Source organism: Anabas testudineus, chromosome 17 (genome assembly GCF_900324465.2).
Source record: "Anabas testudineus chromosome 17, fAnaTes1.2, whole genome shotgun sequence".
NCBI lineage: Eukaryota > Metazoa > Chordata > Actinopteri > Anabantiformes > Anabantidae > Anabas > Anabas testudineus.
Window position 1 is genome coordinate 22502956 of NC_046626.1, and position 21446 is coordinate 22524401.

Below are 21446 nucleotides of genomic sequence, written 5' to 3' on the forward strand. Positions count from 1 at the left end.
TTGATTGTTTTCCTGCTGTGTTTGAATCCTCATCCAGTTGGTTTGTGGTTGATGTGGATTTGCTGCTCATGTGAATCCTCCCACAGTGTTTCATTAGCAGCCGGAACCACAGTGACTGTGAGGAAACAGGAATTAGCAGAATCCATCTGATATGAAGCTGTGGTTTGAATACCACTTCCCTCCTCTTTGAAGAGTAGTCAGATATCTGGGTTCAGGTTTTTGTACAGCCTCTTCTTCTCTTTGTATCACTGTGTTTCTAGAGCACAGTAGTAGAGAGCTGTGTCTGCCAGGGTTAGTCTGCTTATGGTCAGTTCAGTTGATGACTCTGATGTTTCCGATTTATATCGTTTATCAGGGATATACTCATTACTCCTCTGAGATTTTGCTCCTTTCCACAGAATAAACTGAGGAGCCTGAAGCTCAGAATGATGTTTGTACCAGTAAAGTCTAACATAATCATCATCTGTCTGATATGTACATTTGAGTGTGACAGATTCTCCTTCTCTTCCACTGACTTCATGTTGATCAGCAGAGATGCTGTCTCCAGCTATTAGTCCTGGAAAAAGTGGAGAAAATGAAGCCATTAGATGAAGATTGTCCATGAGGCTGAGAGGAGAAGACAGTGGAAAATGTCACTGTACAGTGTTACTCTGTGGACAGAAACAAGTCAACTGGAGCTGAGATCATCATTCTGTTCAATGAGACACGGATTAGTTGGAAACTCACCTATAAAGTGAGAGAAACAGAGAAAGAGGTAAAGCAACATGTCTTTGGAGGAGTTGAAGCCAAACAGACAGCAGATGAACAATGTTCTTCCACTGCAGTAGAATGAAGCAACTAAACAGCCTCTCTGCTGCACAGCCCTTCTCCTCAACATCAAGCTGATTGTGCTTTTAGTTCCTCCAACATTTCTGCTCTGGACACACAAACAATCTCATTGGTTGACTTGGACTTCAGTGGGTGGGACCAGGTCATTTGATCCACCAATGTTGAAGCAGTTAAAATAAGAGGGTCGTAATAATCAGTAGAAACCATGTTTATTTACCCTTTAGTTTAAGGTTTGGTTAAAATGATGTAACAGAGAAACTTTGGATCCACTTTATTTCATTAATACTTTGACTTTATTTAGTAGGTTTCACTTAAATATGTGTTGATTGGTTTGGTTCCTCTTTTCTTCCAGGTCCACTTCCTGGTTCAGGATGATGCTCTCATTAACGAGTGCACATGAACGCCCCCTTTGCTCCACCAGGTGTTGTCAGTATGGACTGTACCATGTTGGACTGTGCCATGTTGGACTGTACCATGTTGGACTGTACCATGTTGGACTGTACCATGTTGGACTGTACCATGTTGGACTGTACCATGTTGGACTGTGCCATGTTGGACTGTACCATGTTGGACTGTACCATGTTGGACTGTACCATGTTGGACTGTCCCATGTTGGACTGTACCATGTTGGACTGTCCCATGTTGGACTGTACCATGTTGGACTGTACCATGTTGGACTGTGGGAGGGAGGAAACAATGTGTTTTCTTTGTAGCTGTTGTTTTCCAGCTCTAGTAAATGTAGAGTTGTAGTGTTGAGAGTTTCTTTGATGTAACTTTATGTAGGAATCTACTGCAAGTTTTATGGCTTATTAATAGATATATAATTGATATTTCCTGTTTCTAATAACAGTCTTCAGTCACATAATTAATATTTTCATCTGTGTTTAAAACAAGTTGATTAACATCTAATATCTAAAAATCAGTTGTTTTAATACAAAAACAAAGAGTCTGGATCATCAGAGTTGAACAGTGTGTGAGTCCCTCTAGTGGATGTTGTGGAGTTTTCTGTTTCTTTGCTCCAAAGGTTTTTGTACAGAGTTTTACTGTTTCCTGTCACTGTGGGCCTCAGAGCACAGTAGTACACAGCAGAGTCAGACACTGCAGCAGAGGAGATCTGCAGATGAAACTCCTTTCTTGTTTTGTTGTGTCTAAATGAGAACCTTTCTGTTTCTTCTGAATATTCTGCCATGAGAAGTTGTGGAGATGAACTGGACTCCTGTTGATACCAGAAGAGGTAGTTGACAGATCCTGAATAATTACAGGACAGAGTCACAGGGTCTCCTTCCAAAGCCATCATCACATCTTTAAATGGTTTCAGTAAATCCTCAGAGGATCCTGGAAAAATATCAAAATATCTTTAAAGTAAGTTTAGTAGTAAATTCAGTTCCCTAACCCGAACCACTCATAAACTAAACCTTTGTCCACATGTTACCAACTGTTCTTACAACTTGATGCTGTCTGATTACTCACCAGTCTGAAAGGAGACCATCATCATCCAGATGAAGAGCAGTAACATTATTTTCCCTTGTACTGAATGAACAATAGAGAGAAGACAGCAGCTCTTCACTTCCTCAATGAAGCTTTTCATATTCAGTGGTGGAGCTCCTCCTCTTACTGTGCTCTGTTTCCATTCAGACTGATGGAAGCTGTAGAATGACAGTGATGCTGCATCATCATCATCATCATCATCATCATCATCATCATCATCATCAGGACATAAAGTGTGAACTGAAGGAGGAATCTACAGAAACTTGTGACCGTTTTGACTCTTTGATTCATGTTCAGATAAAACCTTTGTGCTGAAGAACAGAACATGCAGCGAGAGAATCAGTAAAGATTCTTTATTTTAGGAAGTCACAGTAAAATGAAACATTTGTTCCTGGTGAAATTCACTGAGCTTCACATTAAAATGGAAACAAACTCTTGGAGACGACCTGTTGCAGTACTGTGGATGGTTTCACTGACCTGATGAACTGTACCAGGAGGTTTGGTTCAGTCCAAAGGACATTCTCCCTCATTCTCCTCCATGGAGCCAGTTGTAGCTCAAAACTAAACCTATGATGTGATCAAAGCCTGATGTAATTTGACTTTGCTCCTCGTAAGATGTTTTCTACATTACAGCCTCCTACATGCAGAATGTTTTTCCAGATAAGTGGGACCTGAGTCAGGTCAGAGCTTTACCAGTGAAGCAGAAATTAGAGAGTGCAGAAAGAAGGATCTGGTCATTCAGTGTTGAAAGCTGCAGATAGATCAAGTTTTCTGTATTAATCACATCAATTGATTATTGAGAACAACCACAGAAACCTAGTGCTAGAAGAAAAAGTATGTGAACCCTTGGAATCAATAACTGGATGACCCCTTGGCAGCAAAAACCTCATCCAGGTTCTTCCTGTAGCTGTGGATCAGACCTTCAGGAGGAAGTTTAGTCCATTCTTCCTGCAGAACTACTTTAGCTCTGTCATGGTCTTTGGACGTCTCATGTGTGGCTCTCTTCAAGTCGTTCCACAGCATCTCTGTTGGGTTGAGGTCTGAGCTCTGACTTGTCCACTCTTGCTTATATGCAGTGACTTTTTACACCAGATGTAGTGCTGTGTGTTCTTTCTGAATAGTTAATAGTTTAATATTATTTCATCAGTCTAGTTTTACCAATACTGCTGTGGAGTGTCAATGTGCTCTTTGTTAAACTTCAGACGTTCAGTAATGTTCTTTTTAGTAAACAGCAGCTTCCTTCGTGGTGTCCTGCCATAGACACAGATTGTTCAATGTTTTACCTACTGTAGACTCATGAACACAGATGTTAGCCAGTTCCAATGATGCCTTCAAATCTTTGACTGTCACTTAGGGTCTGGTCTTTATCTCATTGATGAGTGTTTGTTGTGCTCTTGGAGTCATTTTGACTCATCGCCCACTTCTTGGTAGAGTAGCCACAGTCCAAAAGTGTCTCCATTTGTAGATTGTTTAACTGTAGACTGGTGAATTTCTAATGTTTTTGACATCACTTTGTAACCCTTTCCAGATTTATGTAAATCATCAATTCTTGATTGTGGATCCTCTGAAAGCTCCTTTTTGGTGAGGCATGGCACATAAGTTAGAGTGTTTCTTGTCAGTCAAAGTAGCTCTACTTCACATCTACAAACAGATTTTCTTAATACGCCTCCAGGTATGTTAATACCTGACTCCAGTTAGTTTTTTGAAAGGGTTCAGACATACTTTTTCCATAAACACTTTATGGATTTTATGGTTCTTCTCAATAAAGACATGAAGGATCAGTTATTATTTAGGCACATTAAATTAATTAATACTCTTAACTTAGATGAATATCAAATCACATTTTATGACAAATGACATGGTTCACATACTTATTCTTACAGTACACTGTAATTGGAGAGGATATAAGAGAGGAGTCTGGTCCCCCAGCCAACTAATCTCTACCACAATAACTGAGAAATGGTTCAGAGTCACCTGAGCCATCTCCATCTCTGTATTTACAGCTACAAAGCATCTACACTGTTTCATCATCAAATCATCAGAGTTGAACAGTGTGAACAGTGGAGGTTGTCCTGTACTAACCAGGAGGTTAGTCACCTGATGAGGTTCACCTGACCTATAAAACATGACTTACAGGGACAATTGTTCTCTCTTTACCTTAAGCTGAAATCTACCTGGTATTGACTTCTATTGCTCTTTGTTGGCTTTAGGTTTAATAGGTTCCAGTGTTTTATCATGACCTTTGCATAAATTCTCTCTTTTTCACATTACTTGAGTCAATTTGAGAATGATTGTGTGAAACCGTTAAAGTTAAACAGCGTGTGAGTCCCTCTAGTGGATGTTGTGGAGTTTTCTGTTTCTTTGCTCCAAAGGTTTTTGTACAGAGTTTTGCTGTTTCCTGTCACTGTGGGCCTCAGAGCACAGTAGTACACAGCAGAGTCAGACACATGAAGCTTCTGGATCTTCAGAGGAACTGATTTGCCTTCGATCATAGCATCAAATCTGTCGTTCTCAAACTCTGGAGCATTATCCTTTGTTCCAATCTTGTCACGTCGCAAAATGTATTTAGGAAAGTTGTTTTTTTCTTGTTTGTACCAGAACAAATATGGACTTGGGTCACTAGTCTCAAATGTACAGTTGAGTGTAACAGCGTCTCCTTCAGTAGCAGTAACATCTCCTGTTGTCTGGATCACTTTGTCTTCTCCTTTACACTCTGAGGAAAAACAGAACATGCAGAGGAAGAGATGGATCAATAAAGAGGATTGATTAAAGGAGAACAATCAGTAGGTTTATTTCCCATCTTACCAAAGCAAAGAGCAGCAAGAATAATCCACAGCCAATGTTCCATCTGTACAACAAGGTTGAAAGCAGCAGGAGAAAGTGTGTGATGTTCAACATTCAGTGTGAGAATTGTTCTCTTCACAGCAGCAGTTCTTATTGACAGAATGGTTGAACACAGTGCACAAGTAGAGCACCGCCTACTGGATAATGTGTCCCTCTAGTGGAGGGAAAACGTTCACTTCAACAGGTGGAGAAAAGGCTTCCAGCAGCTTGTCAGTGTGTCAGCTGGTGTTTTTGTACACAGACTTTTTGCTGTCACTTCTTTTTCACAGTCTGTACAAAGATGAACTGATTTTAAAGTGAGGAGATCAGTTACAACATGAATCTGCTGATAATCAAATCATTTAAACATCGTTCCTGGAATAAAAGCTGTGAGTACATTTAGCATTAATAGGTACACATTCAAAAGCAGTTTTATTTTACAACATATAAAAGATTTTTAATGAAGCATATACTTCTGAGAATTCATTTATTATTCATGATCCAAGGGCAACAGAAATCATTTAAAATAAAGCAAATAACTGAGTAAAGAACTGAGAACTGTGACAAGAGTCATACAATTTATAAATGTCTGGCGAAATTACATTATATAGTTTTTAAATTTAAATAATAATAATAATTAACTCCTCTCCTCTCTCTTTTCTCCTCTATCCATTCAAATACCCAAATTTCATGTCATTAACTTTGTGTCTTTTCTCTCCTGTAGCTTCTTGGAGGACGCGCGTTTTTTCGTCTGAGAGCAACAGCGGATTTTTTTAAACTCTACACAACATTTCTCCAACTCAGGTACGTTACAATGAGTAATATTGAGCTTGTTCAGTGTGTAGAGTGCAGGATTTTTAGGCCGTCTTCCTCTGTCGTTAGCGACAATTTTACCTGTGACAGGTGTGTGCTAGTTAGCACTCTGACAGAGAAGATAACAGCGTTAGAGGAGCGCATCCAGACTTTAGAGAGAGCAAGAGTAGTGTTATTGCTGTAGAAGACAGTCTGGGTGCCGCAGGCGGAGATAGCCAGTCCCCGACTCCGGCGTTAGAGCCCTCACAGCGGGGCGAGTGGGTGATGACTCGGTGGCATACTCGCGCAGCCAAAGCTAAGGCTAAGGCTAAAGCTAGCCCACCAGAGCACACCTCCCCCGCGCTTCACGTGTCCAACAGGTTTGCCCCCCTCAGTGATTCACCCGCTGAGAAACCTGGAAGAACTCTGGTTATAGGAGACTCGATAATGAGACACGTGAAACTAGCCAGACCTTTAGGGGCTCCAGCAGCTGTGGTCAGGTGTATCCTGGGGGCCAGGGTACCGGACATTGAAGGCAATCTCAGGGCCTTAGGACAGCATAGCTTTTCAAAGATAGTGATACATGCCAGAGCTAACGATATACGCCTTCGTCAGTCTGAGGTTACCAAGAATAACTTTAAAGAGGTGTTTAAATTAGCGAAGGCGATGTCCGAAGTGGTAATCTTCTCTGGCCCCCTCCCAATGAGACGAGGTGACATAACCTACAGCAGGTTATGGTCGCTGAACCGCTGGATGTCCAGGTGGTGCTCCGAAAACAACGTGGGCTTCATAGATAATTGGAGTACCTTTGAGGGCAAACCTGGCCTGTTAGGGCGGGACGGTGTCCATCCCACTCGGGAAGGTGCTGCTCTCATTTCTTGCAGTATAGCTCATAGTCTAAGATCAGGCCTAGCTAGTCGCTGACTACCCAGAGTCCAGGCCAGGGAGCAGACAAACAGGCTAAACCAACCGTCTGCTAGCTGCACAGAGTCGTCACTCAGGGTTCAACATATTGAGACTGTGTCTGTTCCTCGATCTAAACAAAAAGTCAGTAAAACCCAGAAAGTCTGTTTTAATAATCTAATTAACATAGTGACCTCAAATTCAGAGCACACTGATTGTGCAGCCAGCACCTCTGATCTGAAGTTAGGATTGTTAAATATTAGATCTCTTACATCTAAAGCTCTTACTGTTAATGAAACTATCACAGATCAGGAGTTTGATATACTCTGTTTAACAGAAACCTGGATTAAACAGGACGAGTATGTAGCTTTGAATGAAGCAACTCCTCCTGGATTCAGCTACATTCACCAGCCTCGTCTGACTGGTAGAGGAGGAGGTGTCACAGTTATTTACAATGATAATCTGACTATCGTACAAAAGCATGTACACAAATTTAAAGCTTTTGAATGTCTTTATAGTAACATAACAAGTGTAGATACAAATATAAAGTCTGCTCAGCCGATCCCGCTAATTATCATTTACAGACCCCCAGGGCCCTACTCTGAATTTCTTTGTGAATTTGCAGATTTCCTTTCTAACCTAGTTGTTTCTGTAGACAAAGCGTTAATTGCTGGAGATTTTTATATTCACTTTGAGAATCCAGAAGACCCTCTGAGAACAGCATTTATGTCCATATTGGACTCGCTAGGAGTAGATCAGTGTGTAGTAGGACCCACTCATAAAGCGGGTCACACCTTAGATTTAATAATATCCTTCGGTTTAAGTATAAGAAATTTACTTACGCTCCCAATGTCTGAAGTTATCTCAGACCACTATCTTGTTTCAACTACAGTGTGTCATATTAACAATGTATACTCGCATTAAACGTACATTTACATCAACTACAGCACAGAGCTTTATTAGTAATCTTCCAGAGTTATCAACTTTGATTGGATCACCGTCTGACACCACAGAACTAGACCAGGCGACTGAATATCTCGAGTCGTCATTCCGTTATACCTTAGATAATGTAGCTCTAGTTAAAAGAAAAGTCATTAGAGATAAGAAACCTGCTCCCTGGTATAACGATGACACGCGTGCCTTAAAACAGACTGCTCGAAAGTTAGAACGTAAATGGCGCCAAACTAAATTGTTAGTATTTCAGATAGCGTGGAAGGAGAGCATCCTGAACTATAAAAAAGCTCTTAGTGCAGCTAGATCAACGTATCTCTCCACTCTCATAGAAAACAACAAAAACAACCCTAGATTTTTATTTAATACAGTAGCCAAATTATCTAGAAAGAAAACTACGGCAGATATCTCCACAACAACGTTGTGCAGTAGTGAGGACTTCAGGAACTTTTTCAATAACAAAATTGTAAATATAAGGCAGAAAATTCAAGCTTTAAAACCAGACAATTTAGTTGACACAGGTGACGAGCTAACCTCAGCAGATCAGTACCTAGATTACTTTACTCCTCTTGAAGAGAATGAACTAATTTCACTCATCTCTTCTGCAAAATCTTCAACCTGTACATTAGACCCTATACCAACACACTTTCTAAAACAGAAATAATAGAACCCCTGCTGACAATCATAAATTCCTCACTCAGCTGTGGGTATGTCCCAAAGAGTTTTAAATTAGCAGTTATTAAACCTCTAATCAAGAAACCTTATCTCGACCCTTGTCAGCTGTCCAATTACAGGCCGATATCAAACCTCCCCTTTATCTCAAAGATCCTCGAAAAGATAGTAGCTGGGCAGCTATCCTCGTATCTTCATAGAAATAACATACACGAACTCTATCAGTCAGGATTTAGGCCTCATCACAGCACAGAGACGGCCCTTGTTAAAGTAGTAAATGACCTCCTGTTGGCCTCTGATCAGGGTAGTGTCTCTATGCTTATGCTACTCGATCTCAGTGCAGCTTTTGACACCATTGACCATAGTAATCTCCTTCACAGACTAGAAAATGTTGTTGGAATTAGGGGAACGGCCCTCTCCTGGTTTAGGTCCTATTTGACTGATCATTATCAGTATGTAGATCTAAATGGCGATTACTCCACATGCTCTCCAGTGGAGTTTGGTGTTCCACAGGGTTCAGTTTTAGGCCCCCTGCTTTTTTCCCTCTACATGCTTCCTCTGGGCAACATTATCCGTAAACATGGTATTAACTTTCATTGTTATGCTGACGACACACAGTTATATGTTTCATCAAAACCAGATGAGATCAAACAGCTTAATAAAGTTGAGCAATGTGTAAAGGATATACGAGACTGGATGTTAATTAACTTCCTTCTGCTAAATCCTGATAAGACAGAAGTACTAGTTATAGGATCACAGGCAGCTAGAGGCAAGATGTTAGACCACACCGTAACTCTAGATGGCCTTTCCGTTACATCTAGTGCAACAGTCAAAGACCTTGGTGTGATTCTAGATTCCAGTCTTTCATTTGAAGCTCATGTAGATAATGTCACCAGGACAGCTTTCTTTCACCTCAGAAATATTGCCAAGATAAAGAATATTTTGTCACTAAATGATGCAGAAAAATTAGTCCATGCTTTCATCACCTCTAGGTTGGACTACTGTAATGCCTTACTGTCTGGCTGTTCAACCAGGTGCATAAACAAGCTTCAGTTAGTTCAGAATGCAGCAGCGAGAGTCCTCACTAGAACCAGAAGATACGAGCACATCACGCCTATCTTATCTACACTTCATTGGCTCCCCGTGAAATTTCGCATTGATTTTAAAATACTACTTTTGACATTTAAAGCATTAAATGGTCTTGCGCCACAGTATCTAAGGGAATTGCTAGTGTCTTATGATCCACCACGCCTACTTCATTCAAAGGATGCTGGCTGCCTGTCAGTACCTCGTATGCTGTCTTCCCAACTCTCACTGATCACTCAGGTTTGTTGATGGTGAAGTGTTCGGTTGCTCTACATCCCAGTGAGCCCTCATCTCTGTGTTTCCTTCTGAACCCACCCTTTTAGTTAGGCTGTCATAATTAGTCCTGCCGGAGTCCCTGCTGCACTACACTAAATATACATTCACCTCAAACTTTATCTGACTGTGAATACAACTAACTGCAATCTCTCCTCTTCTCTCTCTTTCCCTCTCCCTCTCTCTTTTCCCTCTTCCTGTCTCTCTGTCGAGCTACACGTCATTCCACCCTTTGCCCTCTGGACCTGTCTGACTCGTCCTGATGCCCAACTTCTGGCTGGAGATCTCGTCGCCTGGATCCACCGTCTGCCCTATGGGATGCGTTTGGAGACTGGATTGGTCACAAGCTACTATGAAGTCGGTCTTGGCCTCGGCGGACGTCGGCACATGTTTCTGGGAGGTCTCGACTCAACGCTTGTTGTTTCTTGTTGCCTGCTGTTCTTTTCTCTCTCCTCTTTCCACTCACCCCAACCGGTCGAGGCAGATGTGGGGGTGATGTTAACAGCTGTAATCAGTTGTGATGCAGATGTTTGTTTATTCCCTGGGCAGGTAGAATGTCAGGAGAGCAGTGAGTAGCGACACACATCTGTCAGTTCATAGTTTATTTTCCAGCTAGAGAGTCTGTCAAAAACAGGATGCAGCAGTCTCTCACTTGCTTCTTCCTTCAGAATAAAAAGTAAATAGAAAAAGAGAGATTGGAGGAATGTACCACTGCCAAAGCTGTTAGGCCTCCCAGCAGCTGCACTTCTGCTTCATGTAGCACCGTAGAGTCCAGTGTTTGTAGGCAGTCCTGCTGCTTCATGGGTCGCTGTGTCTTCCCAGCATAGTAGTCCATGGATATGAAGACACCACAGTTAATGTGTCTCCAGTGCAGAAGTTACTGGCAGTTTGTAATTCTTGAGAGACCTGTGGTGTCTGATTAGATTCAAAGTGTCCAGATTAAGAGAAACAACAGGAAAAACCTTGAGCAGACATCAGAGTGGCTCATGTTGTTATTTTAAAATCTGGCACCAGTACTGTACAGTAGATTAAAGCTGGTTAAAAATCAAAGTGCAGAGACAAATGATGACCTCTTTCACCTTCAGCTGCCACAGCTGGAACACAGTCTGAAACTCGTCTTTTCTCTGGATGCAGTTTGCAGACTGATGCCAGTTTTACAGCATTTCAGAATAAAAAGAAGCACACGCGGTTTGATTGTGGGGACTGAAAGCGTTTCCTTTTCATAAAACCGTCAATCACTGTCAAACATTGACATGATAACTGGTTTAGCAAAGACACAGGGGAACAACATGCATAGTACCAAAATTAAAAGTAGCTTATTTTTACTGCTAAACTAGCTGCTGTACCACATTTATATGTTGTGCACCAGATCAAGAAAACACTGCTGAGGTGGTTGAACTGAAGGAGACAAAATGAATTAACAGTAATTAAAGCAACACGTTCAATTGTGTGAATAGCTAAATGTGTTTGATTTGATAAAAAACAATATCTTTACAAATAAAAACCAAGTAAGAATTCAAATTAAGGAACCCCCCCCCCCCCCCCCCACCCCCCATCCTTCCTAAAAATGCATAAAGTTTTAATAATGGAAGAAATCTAAACGGTTAAATTTAAACGGTTAAATTCAGATAACACTGAGATCCTGGTCATCGGTCTGCCCCTTCACAACGTTGATCAGTTCTCAGTTCTCAACTCTTGACAACTGTGTGAGTTTGACAGCCAAAGATCTTGGACTCACATTTGATCCTTCCTCCTCTCTTTTGAACACCACAATAAACATATCATTGAGACTGAGTCAAAAAGAAAAGCTGTGGGGCATTTTCCTACCAGGCCCTGCTCTTCTGTAATAACCTCCCTGCTGACATCAGCCCTGTGGTACATCATATGAAAACTAGAGATGTAAATGAAAAGTCAAAGGAAAGAACCGTCTTCACCAAGATAATAATCATCATTTCATTATTTGTTCTCTGACTCCTGGAGTCCACTTAATACAATAATTGATGCCACTGTAACCCACCCAGTTTCTTCTTTAACTTTCAGTCTGACCTAACTTTAACTGTATTATTCTATGTATACATATCTAGTGTGGTAATTTATATCAAACAAACATTAAAAAAACCTTTGTTTTAATGTCTGTACTCAGAGAAATCTAAGTCTGTCCCTGATGAAAATAAGAACAATGATGCAGAAAGTTCTGCTCTCTGGACACAAGATGTGTGTTTCTGGTTCTGTGAACCTTGGTCCAGCTGTTTTCATTATCCATGCTCATTATCCTTGGGGTCAATCTTACAGAAACCTGGTTGGACCTACCATTGCTATGCAGATGACATTCAACTATACCTATGTATATATATATGGAGGGGATGTAGACCTGAATGATTGAACTGAGATAAGATGGAGCTGTGGAGTTAACCACTCTGTAGGCAACAGACAGAGCTTTGAACTTTATCCTTGCAGCCACAGGAAGCCAGTGCAAAGATCTGAAGAGCGGTGTGACATGAGACCTTTTTGGTTGTTTAAAAATGAGATGTGTTGCTGCATTTTGGATCATCTGGAGGGGTTTGGTCGTGGATGCCGGTAAACCCATCAGAAGTACATTGTAGTAGTCAAGACGAGATAAGATCAACGCCTGTACAATGAGTTGGGTCGTGTACTCCATCAGGTAGGGTCTGATCTTTCTGATATTGTGGAGGTCATATCTACACGACCTAGAGACTGTGGCAATGTGATCCATGAAGGTCAGCTGATCATCAATGATGACCCCCAGGTTTCTGGCTGACTTAGTAGGGACAATCACCGCAGATCCAATGTTTATGCTGATGTTGTGTTGAGTTGAAGGTCTGGCAGGGAAGACTAGAAGTTCACTACGTGGGACATGTCACCTGATCCTCTGAGGGGTCTGAGAACATGGCTGGAACTTAACGTTCTACATCTTGATGAAAGCAGAACAGAGTGCGTGCTGTTTGGTGACTGCTGCAATAAAGGTCTGTGATCAGGGTCTTGTCCCCTGGCTCCTCATCTAAAGGGGGGGGTGATGTCTGACAGTGATCTGAGATTTGATGAACGGATAAATCCAGTTCCAGATGTCTCAGCTGAGGCTGCTAAGCAGGCTCAAGTCATTCCCTTCTTTCAATGAGTTTGAAAAGCAGGTCATGTTTTATTTAGCTCCAGACCTGGCTGCTGTATTCTGGAGTTAACCCTCCGCCCGTCTTCAGATGGTTCAAAATGCTGCTGCCGGTCTTTTGATTTGTTCAGCGGTGTTTTCCCCTGATCTGGCCTCTCTTCACTGGCTTCTAGTTCCATTCAGAACTGATTTGAAGTTATTGATCTTTGTTTCCAGAATGGACTGCGACACAGGCACAAACCAGTGAGATCACTCAGGTCTTCTAATCAGTTCCTTTTAGAGCTTCCAACAGCCAAATGCTTTCTCTGTGTTAGCTTCTACTTTGTGGAATAACTCACGTCTTGATGTTAAAGCAGCATCAGACCTGGCAACATTTTAAATCTTTGCTTAAAACCTATTTATTCTTCTTGGCTTTTGATGCACAGTAAAAGTCTGATACAGTCTTTTTAAACATGGTTTGATGACTCTCGTGTTTTATTTTTTGTAATTTTTCTCATTGTACCTTTTATTTATTTTATTTATTGGTCAACAAGATGTTGCTTTCAAAGTGCTTCATAAATAGATCTGATTGGATTTGATAACTGCACTCTAAAGTTCAGCAGAGACTCATATTGACCTTCAAATAAAACATCCCACAAAGCTAAATCAAGACAGGATCTTTCAAGGTTAAAACTTATTTAGACAAATTTCACTTGTTGTTACTTAAAGTAGTTCCTTGAACAGCAGCGTAGGAATATCGTGTGAATCTACGTGTTGTTACCCAGTCGAAGTTGAGAATGAATTTATCAGACTTACTCAGTTTGTTCCTGTCAAGTAGACGTCATCTTATTCCCTATGGTTCCTATTCTACTTTAGTACTTGAGCAGGTTCATGGGGATTAAATAAATTTACTTTTTTCCACAGTAGCTGACATAATAAATGATCTGTTTATTAGACCGACTACATGTTGCCTTTTTACTTCAGAGATTAGGTTTTATGCTAGTTGTAATGATGCAGATATGATAGCAGTTAAGCAGCACAACCTTCCAGTAATGAACTAGAGTAAAAGAAAATTTCCAGAGAAAAGAATTAAATAGAAAATGGAAACGTTCATATACTGAACAAAGTCTGTTTGCTGTGCAGAGACGTTTATTGAACTGCTGTAGGACAAACATAGTGTTTCTGCTACAGTTTGACTCTGACTGTGATCTGATAAAGTCAGAAACTGATTCTACATTTGTCTGTTAACTCTGAGAAGACTCTGGTTCAGTTCAACCCCTGGTGATACACAACCTACCTATGTCATGAGAAACGTGTATGAATGTTTGTGGATTAAGATGTAGAGATGTTTCACAGTGTGCACACATGATGCCAGTTTGACAACATGCCAGAGAAACCAGACACACACAAGCTGTTTGACGTGGTAAAAGAAACGTTTCCTTTTCCTGCTGTTTTTCCCAATCTCTGTCACAAGTTGACTTGAGAACTGGTTTTCCAAGGAAATAGGTGAATAACAGATAAATGACACGTAAAAGGTGCCACACAGCGTGAATTTATCTTATCGCTGATCCTAAACTAACTGCTAAATGTATACATTATGTAAAATGAGTGAATAAGCATTTTATGAGGGGGTGAATGGTGCAGGTTTGGTTTCGCTTAAGCAGGGAATGATTTGTACATTTGGCATAAATAACTAGGTCAAGTTCCCTTTTTTACCTGTTGTTTCATTTGCTCCACAGCTGAAGTAAGTGAATGACTGTAATTTGATTCAAATTGAATTTGAGTCAAAACCTGATTTGACATTCGTTTAGAGATTAGACAGAACCTGAAGGAGGACAGACGCCCGGGTTAACCCCTGGTCACTACGACCTACAGATGTGATGAGGAATGTATGTGTCTGTTTGTAATTGTATTACTGTAGCTTGTTTAAATTGAACGACGTCACAAAGTACCAGTTTTCGTTGGAGTTAATCGGGGTCACACCTGGACAGGGTCGACATACAGAGACAGAAAACCGTTCACACCTAAGAGCGATTTAGAGTCTTCAACCTCCAACATAACCCGACTGCATCTTTTGGGTCCAGTGAAAACCCAAACAGAAACGTGAAGACTCCAACTGGATTTGAAGCCAGGTTCTTCCAGCTAAGAGGCAGCAGTGCTGACAACCACCCCCCACACCCCCCAATTAAGTTAATAATAATGACTGGACACTGCATCTCAATGAGACAGCTGTATCAAAAGACAAAGAGGTCACGATTCATCTTCTTTCCTTTGCCGTTCAGTTTTGAGTACCTCTGTTAATAGAGTTTATTTTCATCTCTCTTTAAAAACACTGTTGCATGATTCAATATCATATTTTACACATTTTGTTTTGGTGCACAGTTCTGCACAAATAAAGTCTAGATGAACAAAAGTCGGGATAAAGTCAGATGATGATATTTAAGTGATGCACAGACGAGTGAATGCTGTTAAAAAGGGAACACACCCACTGCCTGACGTGTATTCACCTGTCAACCACTTGTACGACACCTGTGCAGTATATAAAGTGCAGCAGCACTGATCAAGTGCACTGTCACCACCCTGGAAAACCAATCCACCACAGCACCTACCTGTTCATCAGGATGAAGCTGACTCTTTCTCTGGCACTCACCGGGACACTCTTCAGCACAGGTAGCTCCACGTATTCCATAGAGTAGTTTCTACAGATCCAGGACGTCGTTTAAACCTGGAAAAACTGTTTTTAAGAGGAGAATGTAAATATGACTGTAAATAAGATTTGAATAAAACATAACTACATCTGTTAACTAAGATATAGTGCATTGGTAAAACAAACTGTAAAGAAATGAAAGACAATAAAGGGAAATAAAGAATATTCTGTGTATTTTAGACCATTTAAACCATTTTAACACACTTCATAGATATTTGATCAGCTTCACTATTTCTCTCTGCAGCTGCAGTGTCTGCACTCGTGTGTCAACGTTGCACCGATCTGCAGTGTTCAACCTCAGTAAATCAAACCTGTTCCTCAGACATGAAGTGTATCACAGCTTCTATTCTAGGTAAATTTTTCCTTATGATATAAATACATGTATAGTCAAATACATATAGTGCAAGGTCCTTTGTGCTTCTGTCAACATGAACCAACTGTGTTTTGACTCTGCAGCCAATTTAAATGGACCTACAGAAAGGTTTGTCTGGAAGACGTGTGCACCATCCGACCTGTGTCCAACCACAGCCAATCAGACATTTGCAGGGAAACTTGGAGCACAGATTCATCTGCTAATTGCTGTGACACAGACAACTGTAACTTAGAAAATCTACCTTGTAAGTACAGATTAATGAGAGATTATGTGATATAAGAAAAGATAAGACAGATAAACACAGTGACATCCTGCTACCTTTTAACATTTTCAGTTTTCAAATTCTCTCTGCCTCAAATAAATGATCTTATTCTATTTGGTTTCAGACCCTGCTTCTCCATCAGCTAACGGCCTTCAGTGTTACTCATGTGAAACCCTCAGCACGCCATGCACCACATCATTACAGTGTGACGGAGTGGAGGACAGATGTTTTCAATCAAAAGGTGAGTGTATGTTAAAATACACATATATAAATAAAAGATTATATATAGATTGTCTTCAAATGTGTCTTAAGAGTGTTTCGAATCAATTCCAGCTTCTGAAATCTGGGAAACCAGACAGTGGTGGAAACCTATGTATTAAACTAGAGAGGAATTTCCCGGCACTTATGTTATTTATACTAAACTCTACTTTGACTCCATTACGTTTTAAAGTAAACTCAGCTTTATGTTTATGCTTTTATATTTGTATTACCGTATTTTCCGCACTATAAGGCGCACCTAAAAGCCTTCATTTTCTCAAAAGCCGACAGGGCGCCTTATAATCCGGTGCGCCTTATATATGGATCAATATTGAGTCAGTCACGCAGTAGAACACGGGAATAGACCAGCAGCCAGAGAATTTAACATTAATGAATCAATGGTGCAGTTTCTTGTCTTTACTGGAGTTGTGAACTGAGGAGTACATTGCTCTCAACTACATTTTATCCTATCTTTTCTTTATGTAACTGAAAGAAACGGAAAGAAACTAAATTAACAAATAATACACATCGTTACACATTTGGTATGTTACACTCTCACACGCTAGCTTGACTTGAATGAAGCTAATTACAATAACACACACACGTAATTTATCACATGTAACAGGTAACAACTAACATACTTCTAATGACAATAAACATGTTAATACTTACAAAGACAAATGCTTTCCAAGGCACAACCGTATAAATCACACTCAGCATAGACATGAACCAGTTGGTTTTACTGTGGAAACTAAACTAGTTTAATTTACCGACGGAGAAAATACGTCAAAGCTGTACTATTGAACAGAGAGTGGAAAGAGCGCTCACTCTGCAACTAATTATCTTAAGAAAGATCAACTAAAATACACAACTCTCACTCTGATAAATTTTAAGAACAATACTATAGTATAGCGTTGTCAGAATGCTGGTTTGTAATCTATTAATTAAAGTTTGACCGACCTATCGGACTGTTTTGTTTACATTCCCTTTAGCGCAGCTCCATCTAATGTTACATAACGTAACGCCAGCCTCTACTGTAGCGTCTATTCTATGCGCCTTATAATGCGGTGCGCCTTATAGTGCGGAAAATACGGTAGTTGGGGCTTTCGGCTGCGCATCTGCAAATCTGTGTTCAGCTGTTTCCATCATAACAAGTTTGCCGCTCATACAAAGTGTTTTTGTCAATGTGATTGTCAGTGAACTAATCTGTTGTAACACCAGTTTTTGTAATGGTGTCCCCAACAACTTATACCACACCCCCAACAACTTATACCACACCCCCGACAGCTGATACCACACCCCCAACAGCTGACACCACACCCCCAACAGCTGATACCACACCCCCAACAGCTGACACCACACCCCCAACAGCTGACACCACACCCCCAACAGCTGATACCACACCCCCAACAGCTGACACCACACCCCCAACAGCTGACACCACACCCCCAACAGCTGACACCACACCCCCAACAGCTGACACCACACCCCCGACAGCTGATACCACACCCACAACAGCTGACACCACATCCCCAACAACTTATACAACACCCCCGTCAGCTTATACCACAACCCCAACAGCTGATACCACACCCCCAACAGCCGACACCACACCCCCAACAGCCGATACCACATCCCCAACAGCTGACACCACACCCCCAACAGCTGATGCCACACCCCCGACAGCTGGGCCTCCTGCCAGTGATGCCTCCTGTACCAGACAGGGTTCTGAACCTCTGGTCCCTGAAATCCCTGCTTGAATTCAATTCAATTCAATTTTATTTGTATAGTTCTTTTTACAATTCACATTGTCGCAAAGCAGCTTTACAACAACAACCAAAGAACAGAACATGAACAGTGAATGTGTAAGAATAACAATAATCAGATTGTCCCTGCTTGCTTAGCTCTCTGACCTGGACTTTCTTATCTGGAATTGTATTTGGATTTACGACCTTGGAACCTCTACCTTGGGAGTTTTCCTGTAATGGTAGCAGTGACCTTTTCAGGTCACTTTTCAGGTTTACACCGTGCCCTTTGTTGTCCCTTTATGACTCCAGTACTTAGTGTTTAGTTGTATACTTTATTCATCCTCATTTTATCCCTGGAATTGGATTCTGGTTTTTACTTTTTCTTCTGCCTGTTTATTTCCACATGGCTTTAATTGTTCGTGAGTAATGTATGTATCTTAACAAGGAGGGACCTGAGTTTCTATAAAGATGTTAGCTTAGTTTTTCAATTCAAAAACACAAATATCTATACAGCTCCAAGGAGGAGATAGGATATAAATAATCTACACAGGATCATGTGTAGTTGGTTTTTGGTGTTTAAATTGTTCTTTTCAACCAGAGTAATACAGAAGTTTCTGAAGTGACAGATTCAGATTCTAAACATTAAACAAAGTAGAAATAATATTATTTTACACGACAGCAAACCTCAGTGTTAGATGTTACATCCAGACAATGAGTTATACAGGTAACTTTGATTTGGTACAACGTGGTTTCAAATTAATTTTCTGTTGGAGTTGTATGTTTTCAGTTACTGCTCCTACCAACCTGTCCAGTGTTTTGTGTCTTGCTTGTTGTTCTTTTCTCTCTTCTCTTTCCACTCATCTCAACCAATCAAGGCAGATGGACGCCCACCCTGAGCCTGGTTTTGCTAGAGGTTTCTTCCTCTAAAGGGAGTTTTTCCTCTCCACCTCTTCTCTTGCTCAAGGAGAATTGTTGGGTTTTATAAATAATTCTAAATAATAAAGATGAATGTTCTTGTGATTTGGTGCCATGTGGATGAACTGAAGTGAGCTGAAATGATCCTGCTTCAACTCCTGTTGCTTCTAAAGGAGCCAAAATGAATTTAAGTGCAAACAGCTGTTTAATCTGAGTGATTTTTGTTTATGCTCTGACTTAAGCTGCAGTTTGTACCAAGCTAGCTGTAGCATGAGACTCAAATCCAATCTACTCAGCTTTCTCTCTCTCTCTCTCTGCTCTGCTGTGCTCTTCTACCATCTGCTACACATCACAGTCTTATTAGTACAGTGTAGTGCTCTTATCTTATTTGTTGTGATCCTGACACCACTTCCTGTCTCATGCTTTTATTTTGACTTTCAGTTCCCCTCCTGGCCCTGTCCTCACTTTGAAAACTTCTCCTAATCACCTTAATCACCAGTTCTCCCCTGACACTGATCACCAGATCTGTCTCAGCTGTTCCCCAGCCTCCCTTTATAAACTCCCTCCAGTCAACACCACCTTTCCAGTTCTTCAGCTTTGCACTGTGTTTCCTGCCCCTGTGCCACCGTTGGTTTGTGGTTGATGTGGATTTGCTGCTCATGTGAATCCTCCCACAGTGTTTCATGAGCAGCTGGAACCACAGTGACTGTGAGGAAACAGGAATTAGCAGAATCCATCTGATATGAAGCTGTGGTTTGAATACCACTTCCCTCCTCTTTGAAGAGTAGTCAGATATCTGTGTTCAGGTTTTTGTACAGCCTCTTCTCCACTTTGTATCACTGTGTTTCTAGAGCACAGTAGTAGAGAGCTGTGTCTGCCAGGGTTAGTCTGCTTATGGTCAGTTCAGTTGATGAATCTGATGTTTGGGATTTATATCGTTTATCAGGGATATATTCACCACTGTTTCCTTTGGCTCCTTTCCAGAGAATAAACTGAGGAGCCTGAAGCTCAGAATGATATTTGTACCAGTAAAGGAGAATATTATTATAAGTTGTCTGATATCTACATTTGAGTGTGACAGATTCTCCTTCTCTTCCACTGACTTCATGTTGATCAGCAGAGATGCTGTCTCCAGCTATTAGTCCTGGAAAAAGTGGAGAAAATGAAGCCATTAGATGAAGATTGTCCATGAGGCTGAGAGGAGAAGACAGTGGAAAATGTCCCTGTACAGTGTTACTCTGTGGACAGAAACAAGTCAACTGGAGCTGAGATCATCATTCTGTTCAATGAGACACGGATTAGTTGGAAACTCACCTATAAAGTGAGAGAAACAGAGAAAGAGGTAAAGCAACATGTCTTTGGAGGAGTTGAAGCCAAACAGACAGCAGATGAACAATGTTCTTCCACTGCAGTAGACTGAAGCAACTAAACAGCCTCTCTGCTGCACAGCCCTTCTCCTCAACATCAAGCTGATTGTGCTTTTAGTTCCTCCAACATTTCTGCTCTGGACACACAAACAATCTCATTGGTTGACTTGGACTTCAGTGGGTGGGACCAGGTCATTTGATCCACCAATGATGAAGCTGTTAAAATAAGAGGGTCGTAATAATCAGTAGAAACCATGTTTATTTACACTTTAGTTTAAGGTTTGGTTAAAATGATGTAACAGTGAAACTTTGGATCCACTTGAGTTCATTAATACTTTGACTTTATTCAGTAGGTTTCACTTAAATATGTGTTCATTGGTTTGGTTCCTCTTTTCTTCCAGGTCCACTTCCTGGTTCAAGATGATGCTCTCATTAACGAGTGCACATGAACGCCCCCTTTGCTCCACCAGGTGTTGTCAGTATGGACTGTACCATGTTGGACTGTACCATGTTGGACTGTAGGAGGGAGGAAACAATGGGTTTTCTTTGTAGCTGTTGTTTTCCAGCTCTAGTAAATGTAGAGTTGTAGTGTTGAGAGTTTCTTTGATGTAACTTTATGTAGGAATCTACTGCAAGTTTTATGGCTTATTAATAGATATATAATAGATATTTCCTGTTTCTAATAACAGTCTTCAGTCACATAATTAATATTTTCATCTGTGTTTAAAACAAGTTGAATAACATCTAATATCTAAAAATCAGTTGTTTTAATACAAAAACAAAGAGTCTGGATCATCAGAGTTGAACAGTGTGTGAGTCCCTCTAGTGGATGTTGTGGAGTTTTCTGTTTCTTTGCTCCAAAGGTTTTTGTACAGAGTTTTGCTGTTTCCTGTCACT

The 21446-nt window shown here is 40.8% G+C and overlaps 1 long non-coding RNA gene across 1 annotated transcript; it reads left to right on the top strand.

The window, feature by feature from the left end:
* The first annotated feature begins 362 nt into the window (after positions 1-362).
* Positions 363-20236, top strand: LOC113172511. Its single transcript, XR_003299750.1, has 3 exons — positions 363-445; positions 8761-8764; positions 20220-20236. It is a non-coding gene; the product is annotated as an uncharacterized LOC113172511 (long non-coding RNA).
* Positions 20237-21446: the final 1210 nt, after the last annotated feature.